Here is a 14,718-nt window from a genome sequence, read left to right on the forward strand (position 1 = left end):
GAAGTTTTTGGGTTGGGGGTACAGACTGCTTGGGGCTGTGAGTTACAAAAACAAAACGGTCTTCTGCTTCTTAATTCTTTCTGCATTCAGAGACACAGGGCTTTATGTGTTCTTTGTAAATAAAGAAGAGTGCATTAGAGAAATAAATACTTGACTATCACCAATTTCTACACCTAATTAGAACCACCTACCAGACTCCAGAGTTTTTTTTGTTAAACTAGCCACTAAGGCCAAACAGGGTAACATTTTGAACATGGAGGTGGCAAATCTATCCAAGATTTATGCAGTCATGAGAACTTTATACAGCAAAAGCTCCTAAGGGCATTGGTTTGATTTACTGTATAACAGCACAGCTTGAGAGCGGCACAGTCTTTTAGGTTTTTAAAGTCGCTAAAGCAAGCAAAGGGTCACACGTCCAGCTTTCACTCCAGAGAAAATTCCCACGGTGGGCACGACTAGCGGCTTCCTCCTGCTGCGGTTTGCCGCGCCGATTTCCAGGACTCGGGAGGGGCAGGAAGTGAATCCAGGGCATGAGACGGGCGTGAAGGCTGGACCCAGCCCGCCCCAAGCGCGCCCCGGCTTCCGAGGGCTCGGGTCGGCGCGGATCCGTGCGGCTCTGGCGGGCCCGCCGCCCCAGGGGCTCCCCCCACGGCCCCGGGGGCACAGGGAGCAGCGGGCCCCTGTGACAGCTGCCTGCGGGATGGACCGAGCCAGGCCCCCGCCCCGGGCTGCGGGCAGGGAGCGGAGCTTCAGCCCGGCAGCTCGCTCCGGGCGCGGGGCAGCTCGGCCCGCCAGGGCACGGGGGCCAGGGCCGGGGGGAAGCCGGGGCCGGGGGGAAGCCGGGGCCGGGGGGCGCCCAGCCCCGGCGCCGCGGCGCGGGGAGGCGGCCTGGGCCGGACCCAGGCGCCGCAGCAAGCCGGGCACCGGACCCCTGAGGGGAGCGGGCCGGGCCGGGCCGGGCGGCCCCAGCGCCCGCAACAACCCACCTGCGGCGGGCGGCGGGCCGGGAGCCGCGCACCTGTCGCTGCTGAGGAGACGGCGGCGACACCTACAGCGCGCAGCGCGCGGCTCCGCTGGGGAGGCTGGCTCTGGCCACGCCCCCTCCTGCCGCTGGCCACGCCCCACCCGAGCCTGAGCCGCTCCCCATCTCCCTGCCCCGGGTCGTGTTGGAAAAAGCCGGGAGGCGGGCCGGCGCGCTCCCTCGGTGCGCATGCGCACTATTCTTCCTCGCCCCTCCTTGCCCAAGCGTCTGTGCGCATGCGCACTAATCTCTCGCTGTGCCGCTCCCCTCCCCTGGCGGCGGGCAGAGCTGTCCGGGCGGGTGGGTCCCCAGGCCCGCGGGAGGGTTCCCGGATGCACCGATTGTGTCCTGCCCCGAGCCCTGCTCGTCCCGCGGGCCCTGGCGGGTCTCGCACCAAGAGGCGGGAAGTGGCGCAGACCCTCCCGGAGCCGGCGGCAGAGGCGGCCCTGCCGGCAGCAGGGAGCTTTTGTTCCCAGAGAGCTGCCCCCCGGCAGGCCCCTCATGTAAACAGCTGGGTTTGGGGCGGGCTGCGCGGGTCCCCTGCTGCCACAGATCCCCTGTGTGGTCCTGGGCCGAGCTGGGGGCCTAATACCTTCTACTGGACCAGCTGCTGCCCGCCAGCAAGATGCGTTTGAGCGAGGCAGCTCTTTCCCAGTCACGCAGCGCTGCCTCCATTTCCCCGCCTGTAGAAGGGGGATGATGAGATTTCCCTTTTCCCGCTCTTTGTCCCTCTTGCCTGTTTGGGTCGCAAACTCTTCTGCACAGAAACTCTGTGTGGGGGGCAGCATCTGGCACCCTGGAGTTAACACATGCTGCCATGAAACGAATGACCACAGTGAAAACCACAAGGAATGCTGCTCTCCTGCCAGGTCGTAGTAACCGTGAATAAAGACCATCTCCCACCTTTTATTTATTGGTTCGTTAGCTTCAAGGAGGTAGCAGTCAGAGTGGAAAAAAAGAACTGCACAGCAGAGAAATCTGAGGCTGAGTGATTGTTTAGCCAGCTGGGTGCCCTTCATTTGCTGCTTGTAAGTAGATAGTTCTCCAGCAGCCAAGCAAGATAATCTGCATTCCTCTCCCTATACTAAATACCGAGATGTTGGCAGTTTTGTGTATCCTCATTAGCATGGTATGTGTGTGCTCTCTCTTCAGCCAGCAGAGTGGCTGCTCAAGATGTGTATCTATATAAAAACCTTGGCATAGCTTTGGCTGCTCTTTTGCTCTGGTTCTTCATACTCTGTGGGTTATAAATAGAAAGGTCCAAATCAATAATAAAAATAAAGTTTAGTATACCCTGCTCCAAATCTCCCCCAACATAGGCATCCTGGTTGGGAGTCTAAGGTGGCCTTCCTCCTGCAGAAATTCTGGGTCCATTGCTGATTGTCCCAGGTCTGCGTGACAATGTGATTCCATCACTCTGTGCTTGTGGCCCTGCTCCAGAACTACCATTCGGCACAGGAGGATTTACAGCTATTAAAACTTGCATCGGTTGTCTTCACTGCTCCATGTCTGCATGCAGCCTGCATGATCTCCTTAGCAAGTCACACCACCACTTTCTCAGGGGAACAGGGTGCTGCCAAAATGACCCCACGTCTCATGCCCTGTGTCTGCCTCCTGGTTCCAAAATGAGAATTACATTAATGCCAACAGTTGGAACAGGTCACTATTATGAGTTGGATTTATGCCTTACCACTGGTTGGAACAGAGGCCATGGACAGAAGTCTAGACTAGAGCATGCCAAGCTGGAAGTGGTTCACCTTTCTGGATTGGTGAGCTAAAGGCACTTCTATAGAGAGGCCCACGAAGAACAGACAAGTTCTCCCACAATACACTGCAAAATCATTTACAGAGTGATACAGCTTAGTGAATGCTTTTTTTGAAGCAGAGAACATGATTGCAGGAGTCGGAAAGCCTCACACAGGTGTATGCAGCACTAGTGTGGATGCAACAACTCCACTGTGCTTTGCAGTGGGGTTGCTCACATCGGGACCAAGCTAACTCAGGTGCTAATCACCTGGGTTAAACCTGCAGACTACAGTGGAGACATACCCTAAGAGAAGAAACCAAGGGCTGAATGTGGACAGGGAGAGGAAAGTCCCCTCCCCTACCTAGATGTGGTCCTGCCAGGGTGGTGCTGAGGACCAGGGCCAATGCAGGGGGGAGGGGAGGAGCTTGCCTTGCTGTGTTTCATGCATGCCTGTCCTGCCGATAAAGAGACAAACTTGTCTCCAGGGCTGTTAATCTGGCATTTTTCACTAGCATTATATTCTCACACATTGATTCTCTAACCCTCATCTACACACACATTTCAACTGGTTCAGATAAATTGATCCAAACCCGTGTGGATGCTCTTATTTCATCCTAAGAGCAGGTTCTTTCAGTTTAGCTTAAACCTGTTCCTAACCAACTTAAACTAAATTGATATAAGCCTGGTTAAGCCAAAATAAGAGCATTCTCAGAGCCTTTTGCATCAGTTTAATCAAATGGGCTTAAAATCACATCTTTGGTTGAACTGGTGCAGCTCTGAGTGTGGAAAAGTCATCAGACTCCTTTGAAAATCCCACCTCAAATTATTATTATTTCTATAGCACCAGTGGGAGCTGGATGGGGCAAATGTTTCCTGTGCCAACCCACCTGAAGCTTTCAAGGATCCTTATATTTATTTTACAAACACAAGGAAATTCCCCCCCACAAAAATCTCTGTTAACTTCAACTTAAGGTTGTTGAAGAAATGAATGTAACTCAAACACAATACAGACCATTACACACCCGAATCACTAAGAAGACAGGAAATTACTAGCTAGTTTACATTAATTACAGTAATATCAGTATTGATATGTGCACCTTACATAGTCCAATAACAACCTGAACTCTGACGCAGAAGATAGACACATCACCAATTACACACACACACACACACACAGATGGGTGACCTATTTGTTGAAAGCATTTGTAAGAATGTCTTGATGGAGGAAGGTTGCAGCTGTTATCGGAATCTGTAAGGTAAACTTGCTCAAGTCAATCTTATTAATTAAATGTATGAAATGTAAAGGAAATAGTATGTTTACGTAAGTTACCTTAGTTGGTCATTTCCTGTCTTTCTAATGTATACATTCCTCAGTGGTAATGCTGTAGTGATGTATTTTAATTAAAGGTTACATTAATAATAATAGGTTTCAGAGTAGCAGCCGTGTTAGTCTGTATCTGCAAAAAGAAAAGGAGTACTTGTGGCACCTTAGAGACTAACCAATTTATTTGAGCATAAGCTTTTGTGAGCTACAGCTCACTTCATCAGTGAGCTGTAGCTCATGAAAGCTCATGCTCAAATAAATTTGTTAGCCTCTAAGGTGCCACAAGTTCTCCTTTTCTTTTTTTTAAATAATAATATAATATTAATTACTTCAACAAACAACTCCAATTTAAGAAAAAAATTTCCATGGGGATTGCATCTATCTGTGTATCCATCTTCTATTATTATTAATAATAATAATAATTAATAATGTATATTATGGTAGTGTTTAAGGGCCAATCAAGAGTGGGGCCTCCTTGTGCTAGGTGCTCTATGAACACACAGTAACAGGTGGTTGCTATTTCACAGTCCAAATAGACAAGACAGACACAGGATCAGGGGATGGGTATAACACCCCCGCAGAGTGAAAAATGTGATGTCAGCAAATGGCATATTAATTCCATCACTGTTTTGGGGCGGGGGAGTTTATTGAGGAGGGGATCCGCTAAACAGGAAGAAAAGGGAAGCGGTGAGGGGGACAGGGCAGGGGAGAATATGGTAATAGGGTCAGGTATAGAGCAACGCTGAAGTGAAGAGACTGAAGGTGTAGGGGAGTTGGAGCACAGGACAGAGAAAGTCCAGTCAAAACTAGAAACTTCTCCGCATGTCCCCAGGACCAAAGATCCCTGCTTTGGCTGCTTCTGTCTCTACTGGTTGGAGTCTCTGGCTGGCTCCTCTCTGCGGTTTTCTCGAAGGCCCACATGGAAGGAGGGGTGGTACCATCTGGGTCCCAGTGCCCCAAGAATGGGGGGGTCTCCCCTGCACAGTTCTGGATCCCGTGGGATGCTGGGAGGAGGCGTGGCTCCCACTGGATCCCATTTTACCCCCTCCTCTGAGAGCAGTAGTCTGTGCTTCTCCTTAAATATACAAATGTAAAACTTACTATTTTTAAGCATTGTAATTAAAATAATTCTCTTTTATTTAAGGAGTCCCCTGCAGTGTTGGGAATCCAAACAGAAGGTACTTGGGTTAGTGCACAAGAACCAGAAAGTGAAATTGGCGTGTTTAGTTTCACTGCTCAAATAGCAAAAAATAAACAGCCTTTTTAGCACATTACTTATTTACATTACAGCAGCATTCAGAGGCCATAATCAGAATTAGGACCACAGGCCATTATATAAACATCTAGTAAAAGTCAGTCCCTGTTCCAAAGAATTTACAGTCTAAAGCCGCAGTCCTGATGATAGTACTACACATGTAGACTTCTCCACGCATGTGGAGCCCTTTGGACTTCAAGAGAGCTCCACTAGGGTGCAGAGATCTGCCCAGAGCTGCTTGCAGGATCAGGACCTAAATCAGGACAAGATGTGACAAGGGACGTGGCACACAACAAGAAGGGGGTGAGGAGATGCAAGGTGGCAGCCGTAACAAGACACAAGGTTGCCGAGATATAATTTGCACTGCATGCTTTAATGTAATTTAATGTAAAGTGTCTGTCACATTTATTTGTTTTAATAAATTATTTTAATGAATCTCTAACAGGCCATCTATTTATGACATCATCAGAAATGGTGAAAATTCAGTGAGATTTTAACTATTCTTTCTGGATTAACAATCTCAGGTATAGTCAGTAACATAGGAACAGGGTTTTGGTTTTTTTTAAATGGGCTGGATTCTCCTCTTACATTACTCTTAGAGCGGTGGAGCTCAATTAACTTCAGTAGAGTTTTTCCTTATTGGCATGGGAGAGGAGAATCAAGACCAATACTTATTTTTGTCTCCACAGTCTGTTTAATATTTCACCTAGGGTCAATCCTGACATATGCTGGTACTCTGTGATGGAGGCTGAGTTCTTTCATTGATTCTCAATCAATTGTTGAGGCTGCTCAGCTTCCTATCGTATGGTCTCAGCACGCTGCAAAATTAGGCAGCTATTATTTGAGGGCAGCATTCAGTGATATGGCCAGTGCTAACACCCAGATGCCCTTTCTGTTTCTTAGAGCTACACCCAGTCAATTAAGTTCATAGAAGTCCCCTCCCAGCAACACTAGTTTAATCAGTGACTAAACTGGAATTTTACTTTATTTCCAAGTAGTCTCTATCAGTATGTACATTCAGCTTTTTATGGAGCCAAGGCAACAGAAAAACAAGCACAACAAACAATACAGTGGCAATCAGGAAGGCTGTATAAAAAGTCCCAGGAGAGATCTCACACAGCTCATATATCAGAAAAGCATGTGCAGATTTGGGACTGAAGATCAGAGGTTCTAGGCAGGATGGAACCATAGTGCTCCAGAAAACATGTGTAAGAAGTTAGAACTGACTCTTTATGGAGCAGAGATAAAAGAGCAAGCACAGGATCAGATCCTAGTGTCCTTATTCAGTCCACACTCCGGCAAATAGGGTATGCCCCCGCCCACCATTCCTTACCCCTAATTACAAGAATGCCATCTCAACCAATTAACCAAAACCTTAATTTTACCAGATAAAATCAATTGAGGAAAAGTTCAGTGGCATTTTACAGTCAAACCAGTTAACTGATTGCAATACATACAGAAGTCATTGTATATTATCACAAGCCAGATTCTTGACTGCATCAGAGCTGCTCAGGCATAACAGAGAGCAGAAAGCTGGCCTCGTATCTGCCACAATCATCTTGATCCCATATTTACCCTGCAAATCTAGAATAACATTAGAGTTACTCCAGATTTACATGGGTATAACTCAAGGCAGATTTTAGGAGGTTTGATTGAATAAATACTAATTAGGAGCTGATTCTCATTTACACTAAGTCCTCTTCTCTAGCTGTATGGGGCAGGGTTTAAATTATGGTTTAAAATGGGCTTAAAATGGGTTTAAATTATGATATACTGGTAGAGCAGGGTAAAGAGCCTCAGAATTAGGCCTTCAAATGAAGGATTTGGTCTGAGATATCCAGTCACATCAGAGGTTAATAAAGCAAAAGCCATCATTACATCCTGGTGAAAGAATTCCAGCCTCCCTCAGACACAGAACATTTCAGAGCTGCAGTGCAAGGATGGTTGGATAGGTCCCCCGGTCTGTTCCAATCATCCTTTGTCATGTCCTTTCTCGCTATGAGCTCCTTAACTCTAAGACATTTACTGTCATTTTCACATGATGAATTACAGAATTTCCTTCCCACTCAGCCCTCCTGAGGGATTGAGAAAGAGGCTGACAAGCATAGCTTTTCATTTCATTCCCAGTGTGTGCATTTCATTTTATAGTGGAGGCTGAAGTAGATCTCTAATAAACTACTACTTCCTTAATGCCACGGATCTCAAGTCACTGTTAATGGTTATTGGATCTCCATTTAACCCAGTGGTTCATTGTATCCCTCTGTGCTCTGCTTTTAATCCCTTGTCCATATGCACAATATGCAGTTCAGGGGGAGAGGAGGGGACCAAACTGGGAGGAGGCTCAAGTGAATGGCGCAAACACCGTCATGGAGGGGTGTTCATCTGAAATTTGTGGTTTATGCAAATACAAAGGAAATATAGAGACACCCTGCAAGGACTTGGCTCGTGTGTGGCCTCTATTTGAAAAGATAAACAACAGAAGTGCAGAAGAGTGCCCTCATAGGCGGTATTCTGGATCAGCTAAGGGTGATTCTTCTGTAGCTCATTTGGTAGGGGCTCTTGCTTTTGGAGAAGGGGAATTTGAGTTCCATTTCTGTCGTTACAAAGTTCCAAGAGGCTGTGTCAAGCAGCACTGTGACACGCAGAGAATCATAGAAATGTAGGACTGGAAGGAACCCCAATAAGTCATCTAGTCCAGTCCCTTGCATTAAGGCAGGACTAAGTAATATCTATACCATTCCTGAGAAGGTGTTTGTCTAACCTAGAATGATGGAGATTCCACAACCTCCTTAGGTAATTTGTTCCAGTGATTAACTACCCTTACAACTAGGAAGAATTTCCTAATGTCTAATTTAAATCTCCCTTGCTGCAATTTAAGCCCATTACTTCTTGTCCTGTCCTCAATGGATAAAAAGAATTATTTACCACTCGCCTCTTTATAACAACCTTTTACGTACTTGAACACTGTTATCATATCCCCCCTCAGTCTTCTCTTCTTCAGACTAAACAAACTCATTTTTTTCAGTCTTTCCTCATTGGTCATGTTTTCTAGACCTTTAACCATTTGTGTTGCTCTCCTCTGGATTTTTTCTAATTTGCCCACATCTTTCCCAGGGTGTCTTGCCCAGCAGAGGGCTCCTAGCTAGCCACGGATTTATTACAATCCTGCGCTAGTGATTTGCCTCTGCACTTCCACCTATAAGAAAAGGAGTACTTGTGGCACCTTAGAGACTAACCAATTTATTTGAGCATGAGCTTTCGTGAGCTACAGCTCACTTCATCGGATGCGATGAAGTGAGCTGTAGCTCATGAAAGCTCATGCTCAAATAAATTGGTTAGTCTCTAAGGTGCCACAAGTACTCCTTTTCTTTTTGCGAATACAGACTAACACGGCTATTACTCTGAAACTTCCACCTATGGATCTCAGTGTGCTTTGGTAACAATCATTGACTGAGAGGCAGGTCAACATAATCCCCATTTTACAAATGGGTGTTCTGATGGACAGGAAGGGGAAGTGACTTGCCAAAGGTTATACAGTAAGTCAGTGTTAGAGTTGGGAACAGAACTTGGAGTTCTCCCAAGCCTGTGCTTTATCTACTAGATCTGCTTTCTGACTGAGGCTGTCAAGTGAAGATTTCATTCACCTTGTGAAGAATTCAAGGTGGAGAAAAAGTGACCGACAACCCAAGAAAGAAAGGTGATGTTGGTTAGACACTATGTTATCACCTCCACCCCCTGCCTCTCCCCCACTCCATGGACCTCGCCTACTGCATTGAACACATCCCTGACTTTCCCCGTCCTCCTCATCCCTCTGATGGAATGAAAAGCAGCACTTCCCAATTACCACTTTCCAGCTGCAGCACAACGAGAGCTATTTTCCAGAGACACACATTATCGAAGAAAGCCACACAGAAATGGGTCCTGTAGCAGAGCCTGTGAGCCCTGCTCTGATCTCCACACTGTAAATGCTACAAGCCAGAGAAGGCTGGGTTGCAGGTGGCTCTGGGGGTCCTCTTTCTGAATGGATCATTGATAATGTAGGTTGCTGGCAAGTGAAGAGAGCTTTTCCTTACTTTTCTTCTTTACCGTGTTTGTCTGTCTATCCTCCAGCTGCATTTGTGTGACCAGTAAACCATGGAAATGGAGGCCAAAGTGTTAATGTTGTTGATTTCCCCCCTTTCCTTCTGAAGCTTATCAGTTGGATTGTGCTCTTTGGATTATGTTGTATGAAAAAGTCCATGCAGCAACCAGGGCCTCATAGAGGGTGACCAGATGTCCTGATTTTATAGGGACAGTCCCGATTTTTGGGTCTTTTTCTTATATAGGCTCCTATTACACCCCATACCATCCCGATTTTTCACACTTGCTGTCTGGTCATCCTAGCTTCATATCTGTGGTACAAGCAGCACAGTGGCTCCAGGAGAAGAAATACTCTTCACCTTCCCCTCATCAAATCAGCATTAAATGGAGTTAAACATTAATATCCCTCCTGGCTGCTCACTGTGCAAGGTCCAAGAGGAAAAGCATGCTGAGTCAGCAACTGGTAACTGCAGTTCCTATCCCTTCTGCCCCCAACTCCTCCCTCTCGACATGAGTCACTACTTTCTTCCCCCCTCTCCCCTCCCTCAGTGTTTTCAGACCTGGATGAAACTTAAGTAGAAGGCAGAGGAGTGCTGTAGCTGCCCGGACTCCTGAGCCTTGGCGAGCTAGCTGCTCCTGATGAGTGTGATATTGAAAAACTCCCACTGGCTGTCCTAGTTAGTGGACTGAGAGGGAACCCACTGTCTCTAAATGTCTTGCTTTTTCTGTTTTAGTGCCAGTGCTGAAGTAACAGCCCCAGAGACTGAAGTATGTCAGAGGCTGAACTGGTACAGCACGGGCAGCAACAGAGCATGCTTCCTTTCACGCTGCCCCTGCCAATCGGCCTTTGTCCCCGCACTCTGTAGCCAGCATTAATGCTGTAACACACCCATGGTAGAAATCAGTTGCTATTTTCATGTTCAAGCTGCAGCCATTTTGCCATCTGGATTATATGAGATCATTATAACTCTGCCATAGATACAGAGGGTCAGTTAGACCCACCGAACAACAAGCATTACACTGTTGTCATGGTGCTGCACACTGGGACCATCTGGAACTTTACAACAGCAGTGGGGACAGAGCTCAGCGCCTTTTGCTCCAAAAGCCCAGCTTGAGCTCAGGGAGAATCTCCATCAGCTGCTAGCAGGCTGGGGCCTATGCCACAGGATGGAACTGTTCTGATTCCATCCAGCAAAGACCAATGGGGAACATACACACCAGCCAGTTCATTACTCTCCCTCTCCTTCTCCATTCAGACTTTTTATACAGATATATTTTACATGGATAAAGAGAATCCTTAGTACATCTGTGGTGGTTTCAGGTGGGTGGGCCAGAGGCATGGGAGGAGAGTGAGCAGAAGATGAGAAAATCCATTAAATTTAATTTATCTGCCACAGAATATACAGTTCAGCACTGCCAGGGTGCTGGAGGTACCCAGAGCCTGACAAAGTAGATTGATTGCTCAATGCTGTTGCCTGGGTGTCTCTCAGAGCCAGACCTCTGTACTGTTTGCCTTGTACTCAATGATGTTGGAATAAAACTGTAATTCCTGCTCATCAGCTTGAAGGCTGCCAGGGTTACTTACCTCACCACAGCAGGACTGGTTTTGCCTGGGAAGGGAACCATTTACTCCAGCAGTAACAGAGGTTTGTGAAAATACAACTGTATGATTTGTCAGAAGCTCTGGTCCAGAAGCAGAACTGACATTCCCACAGGCTTTGTGCAAACCTTTGCTACAGTTATGACCCTTGTGGGTTTGTGTGATGGTACGGCTTCTCTCTACAACAGCCCACGCCCCCTTGCCTCAGCTCCCCTCTACAGTATAATCACACTTTGTACAGCTCCACACAGTCCCCCCATCCAGGGTCTTATTTATTAATATTGGAAGTGGAGTTCAAGTCTGATAGAGGCAACACTTCCAGTCTGAGTCTTCACCTTTGTCTTGAGTTCCCTTGGGGCTCCTTCCCACCAAATCAGTCCACTCCCAAAGTCTTAATCCTTCCCAATCAGTTCCTGCTTCTCCCCAGCAGGGACACACTGCTGGTCCTTTCCTAGACTCCAGTTACAAGACATGCCAGACACAAGAGACTCTAGCACATGGACACTCCTTCCAGCTCCCTCTCCCACTGAGAACAAACTGCTGTCTGTATCTCTCATCAACCCTGACTCTCATGCTCTCAATTCTCTAAGTCCCATGAATTAGGAGGAAAACGAAGCACAGGTCAGAGCTGGGTTCTGAACCTCTTAAAGGCCCTTTGACAAACCGGTTGGAAATGGGTCTGTGATGAAGTGGGGGAGAGTTTCTTGTTTTTCCTTGTTTCCTATGGGGGATTTTCTTGGTTTTCCTATAGTTTGCATGCAGAGGGGATGGGACTCAGTTTCCCTAGGTGCTACGGGTTTAATGAGGTGATGGGAGAGAGAGTTTGTTGTTACAGAGAACCGGCGAGGGAACTTGGGACCCCAACCACTGGCATGGAGAATGGAGACCCCAGCGACTGGTGACCCAGAGGCCCAGCTCAGGAGTCACAGCCAGTTCTGGCCAGTGGGAGGACAATGCGCTGCGAAGAGAGGAGAGGGGGCCCAGGTGACCCTGTTTACGACCCTGTTTACCTGGAGAGAAGACAATGGACAGAAGCGGGGCTTGGGGCTGGTGATATCAGATGCCCAGCTGGGAAGCAGTGGGGGGGTCTGGGCTGAAGAGAGGGAGTAGGCAGAGCCCACCTGGATGCAGGGGAGACTTGGATGTGCTGTGCTGAGGGAGGCCAGGCCTGAGGCCCTGAGAGTTTCTTGTGCTGTGTTCAACTAAACCCTCCTGTTTTACGCTGGCTGAGAGTCACTCTGGTCTAGAGAACAGGTTTGCATCATCCCCTTCGGGAGGGGGTGGGGGGGTGGAGGCCCTGGGGGTCCAGCGCGAGTGGACTCCCTGAGGAGGCCCATCACAAGAAAAAGGTGTGCTAAGGCTCAGAGAGGTGCAGCTTCAGGAGGTGGAGGGGCTTAACTCCGAGAGAGAGTGGACCCCTGGGAGAAGGGCTGTCTCACTGAAAGGGGCACCCCCCGTGGTCCGCACGGGGCCAAGAGTGGGAACGATCTGTGAGTCCGTGACAGGGTCTCATGTAAGAACCTGGAAAAAGGAGAATTTAAAGGTGAGGTAAGAGCAATAAGAAGTGTTGGCTGTAAATTGCTCCCACTCCTTTTCATTAAGTTGCATTGTGGGCAGTGAGGGCATCCCTGGATTTTCCATGACCTCTTTCTCGCCTCGCTGCAATTTAATGAAAATCAGCATTTCCCAGATACTGCTCTCCAGCGGTCATGCCACCAGAGTTGCTCTCTATGGAGATGAAAGGAAATGGCTTAACATCCAAATTAATTTCCTGCCTTAAAATGAGATTTCAAGCCAGATGTTTCTGATAGGCTTGTGGACGCTAGCCTTTTCTGGGAATTGTACCCATATACCAGGCGGAGACATCCAGTGTCCACTGCCTCCCATACCTCTAACAGCCAACAGCTCCATGCTTGTCTTGTGTTCACCAGAGAAGCTCTAGCTGCTTAATTGGTTACACTAGGACACACAACTGAGTGGGGGATGAGGAGAGACGATGCTCTCCGGTGCACGGTGCAGGCTACGTCATGTCAGTCATACCGCACAGCGTGGCTACAGGCATCCCACAGGTGTGATCGGGGACAGAACTCGGACCCTTCTGTTCCAAGAACAATGGACCTGACCACTGCAGCTAAAGGAGTGCAGCTATCAGGTCTTACCTCATCTTGGGGCTGCTAGGCACAAACCCACATCGCAGACTGTTATTATTATTACCTTTATGTTGCAGTAACATCTAGAGGCCCCTGTACAGCTCGGTGCTGCACACACACATAACAAACAGTCCCTGTCCCAAAGCCACTTACATGCTTGACAGGTTTCAGAGTAGCAGCCGTGTTAGTCTGTATTCGCAAAAAGAAAAGGAGGACTTGTGGCACCTTAGAGACTAAACAATTTATTAGAGCGTAAGCTTTCGTGAGCTACAGCTCACTTCATCGGATGAAGCTCATGCTCAAATAAATTGGTTAGTCTCTAAGGTGCCACAAGTTCTCCTTTTCTTTTTACATGCTTGAGTAGATCTGATATTTCATCCAACAGGAGAGGCTGTATAAGCTGCCCTTCTGTGGAGGTATTTATACTGCACTCTTAGTCCATGTACCTGAGCTTCTCATCAGAGGCAGGGAGAACACATCTGGAACCTCAGCTCGCAAGCAACCCACGTTAGACTCAGCTGCATAGTTTAAGATGGGGAGAGACTCCTGGAAGAGCTTGCAGCCCAGATGTCAGAGCTTGGCTGCACTTTGCAGGTGTAGGCGGAACAGATGTGAAATATGAGGAAAAGGGCTGTACATGAATAGCTGCAGGGTTGGGAGGGATGCATTTCCCATTGTGTCTGGGAGCTGCCAAAACTTCAGGGCTGCTGGGAGTGTGATTCTATCTCACACCCAGCAGTAATTTATCTTGATCCCATCTCAGCTACTCCAGGCCTCCTGACTACAGTAGTTATTAGTAATTTGCATTTGTCAGAGTGCCTGGTAGTTGCAGTATTTAACTTTTGGCCTCTTTTGGAAGCAAATTCCTGATGCTCTGCCTCCAGTGCTCCTTTGAGGTGGAGTTTCCTCTTGCAAAATGAATGTGAGGGGTGCTGAAAAAGCTATGGGTGGCCTAAGTCACTCGGTTCTGATGACTGTGAAAGATTTTGCTTTTGGTTCAAACACGTATGTCACGAGCCTTATCTCCATACTTCCCCAGCGCAGTAGTCAGAATGATCTGAAGATGCTATTGTTCCAGGTCCTCTATACTAAGGAATACATGACACAACCCCACACCTCTATGCAAATTATTGCAACTCTGATAGAGTGGCCAAGCAGGGCTAGGACGTCAGAACTCCTCCCCTTATCAGTCACCTCAGCCCACCAAAATGAGATAAAGCTTGCCATAGTCCAGCCCAAATCCATATCAAGCTAATGCTTGCCTGAAAAGAACAGCTTTTCACTTTGCCATTCAGTCCCTTTCACTATATAACCTCTTGATTTCAGTATATAGGGCACATGAATTTTGCTCTGTAACACACACGAGCAGAAGGTGCAATTGTTTCTGTTGCTGCCCCTTATTCAGCTAATAAGAGAAGGCCCAGGGGGATGGAGGGGCACATTCCTGAACAGGAACAGAAATTCAGTGGAAGGACTGGAGTTCAACAGAAGTTGAGATTTCAGTGAAACTCCCTTAGGAGCCTTTGACAATCCCAGACTCA

The 14,718-nt window shown here is 47.7% G+C and overlaps 1 protein-coding gene across 3 annotated transcripts in view; it reads right to left on the reverse strand.

The window, feature by feature from the left end:
- The window catches only part of LIMA1 (LIM domain and actin binding 1), a 41,605-nt gene extending 40,484 nt beyond the window's left edge, over positions 1 to 1,121 (reverse strand). For 2 of the 3 annotated variants that reach the window (XM_084610238.1, XM_084610236.1), the window contains exon 1: positions 987 to 1,121. The gene's annotated coding sequence lies outside the window, so the exon portion shown is untranslated. The remainder of the gene's footprint in view (positions 1 to 986) is intronic. The other variant, XM_084610237.1, reaches the window with a different exon arrangement.
- Between the last annotated feature and the right edge of the window lie 13,597 nt (positions 1,122 to 14,718).

Source organism: Lepidochelys olivacea (genome assembly GCF_965140295.1).
Source record: "Lepidochelys olivacea isolate rLepOli2 genome assembly, chromosome: 20".
Classification (NCBI taxonomy): domain Eukaryota; kingdom Metazoa; phylum Chordata; order Testudines; family Cheloniidae; genus Lepidochelys; species Lepidochelys olivacea.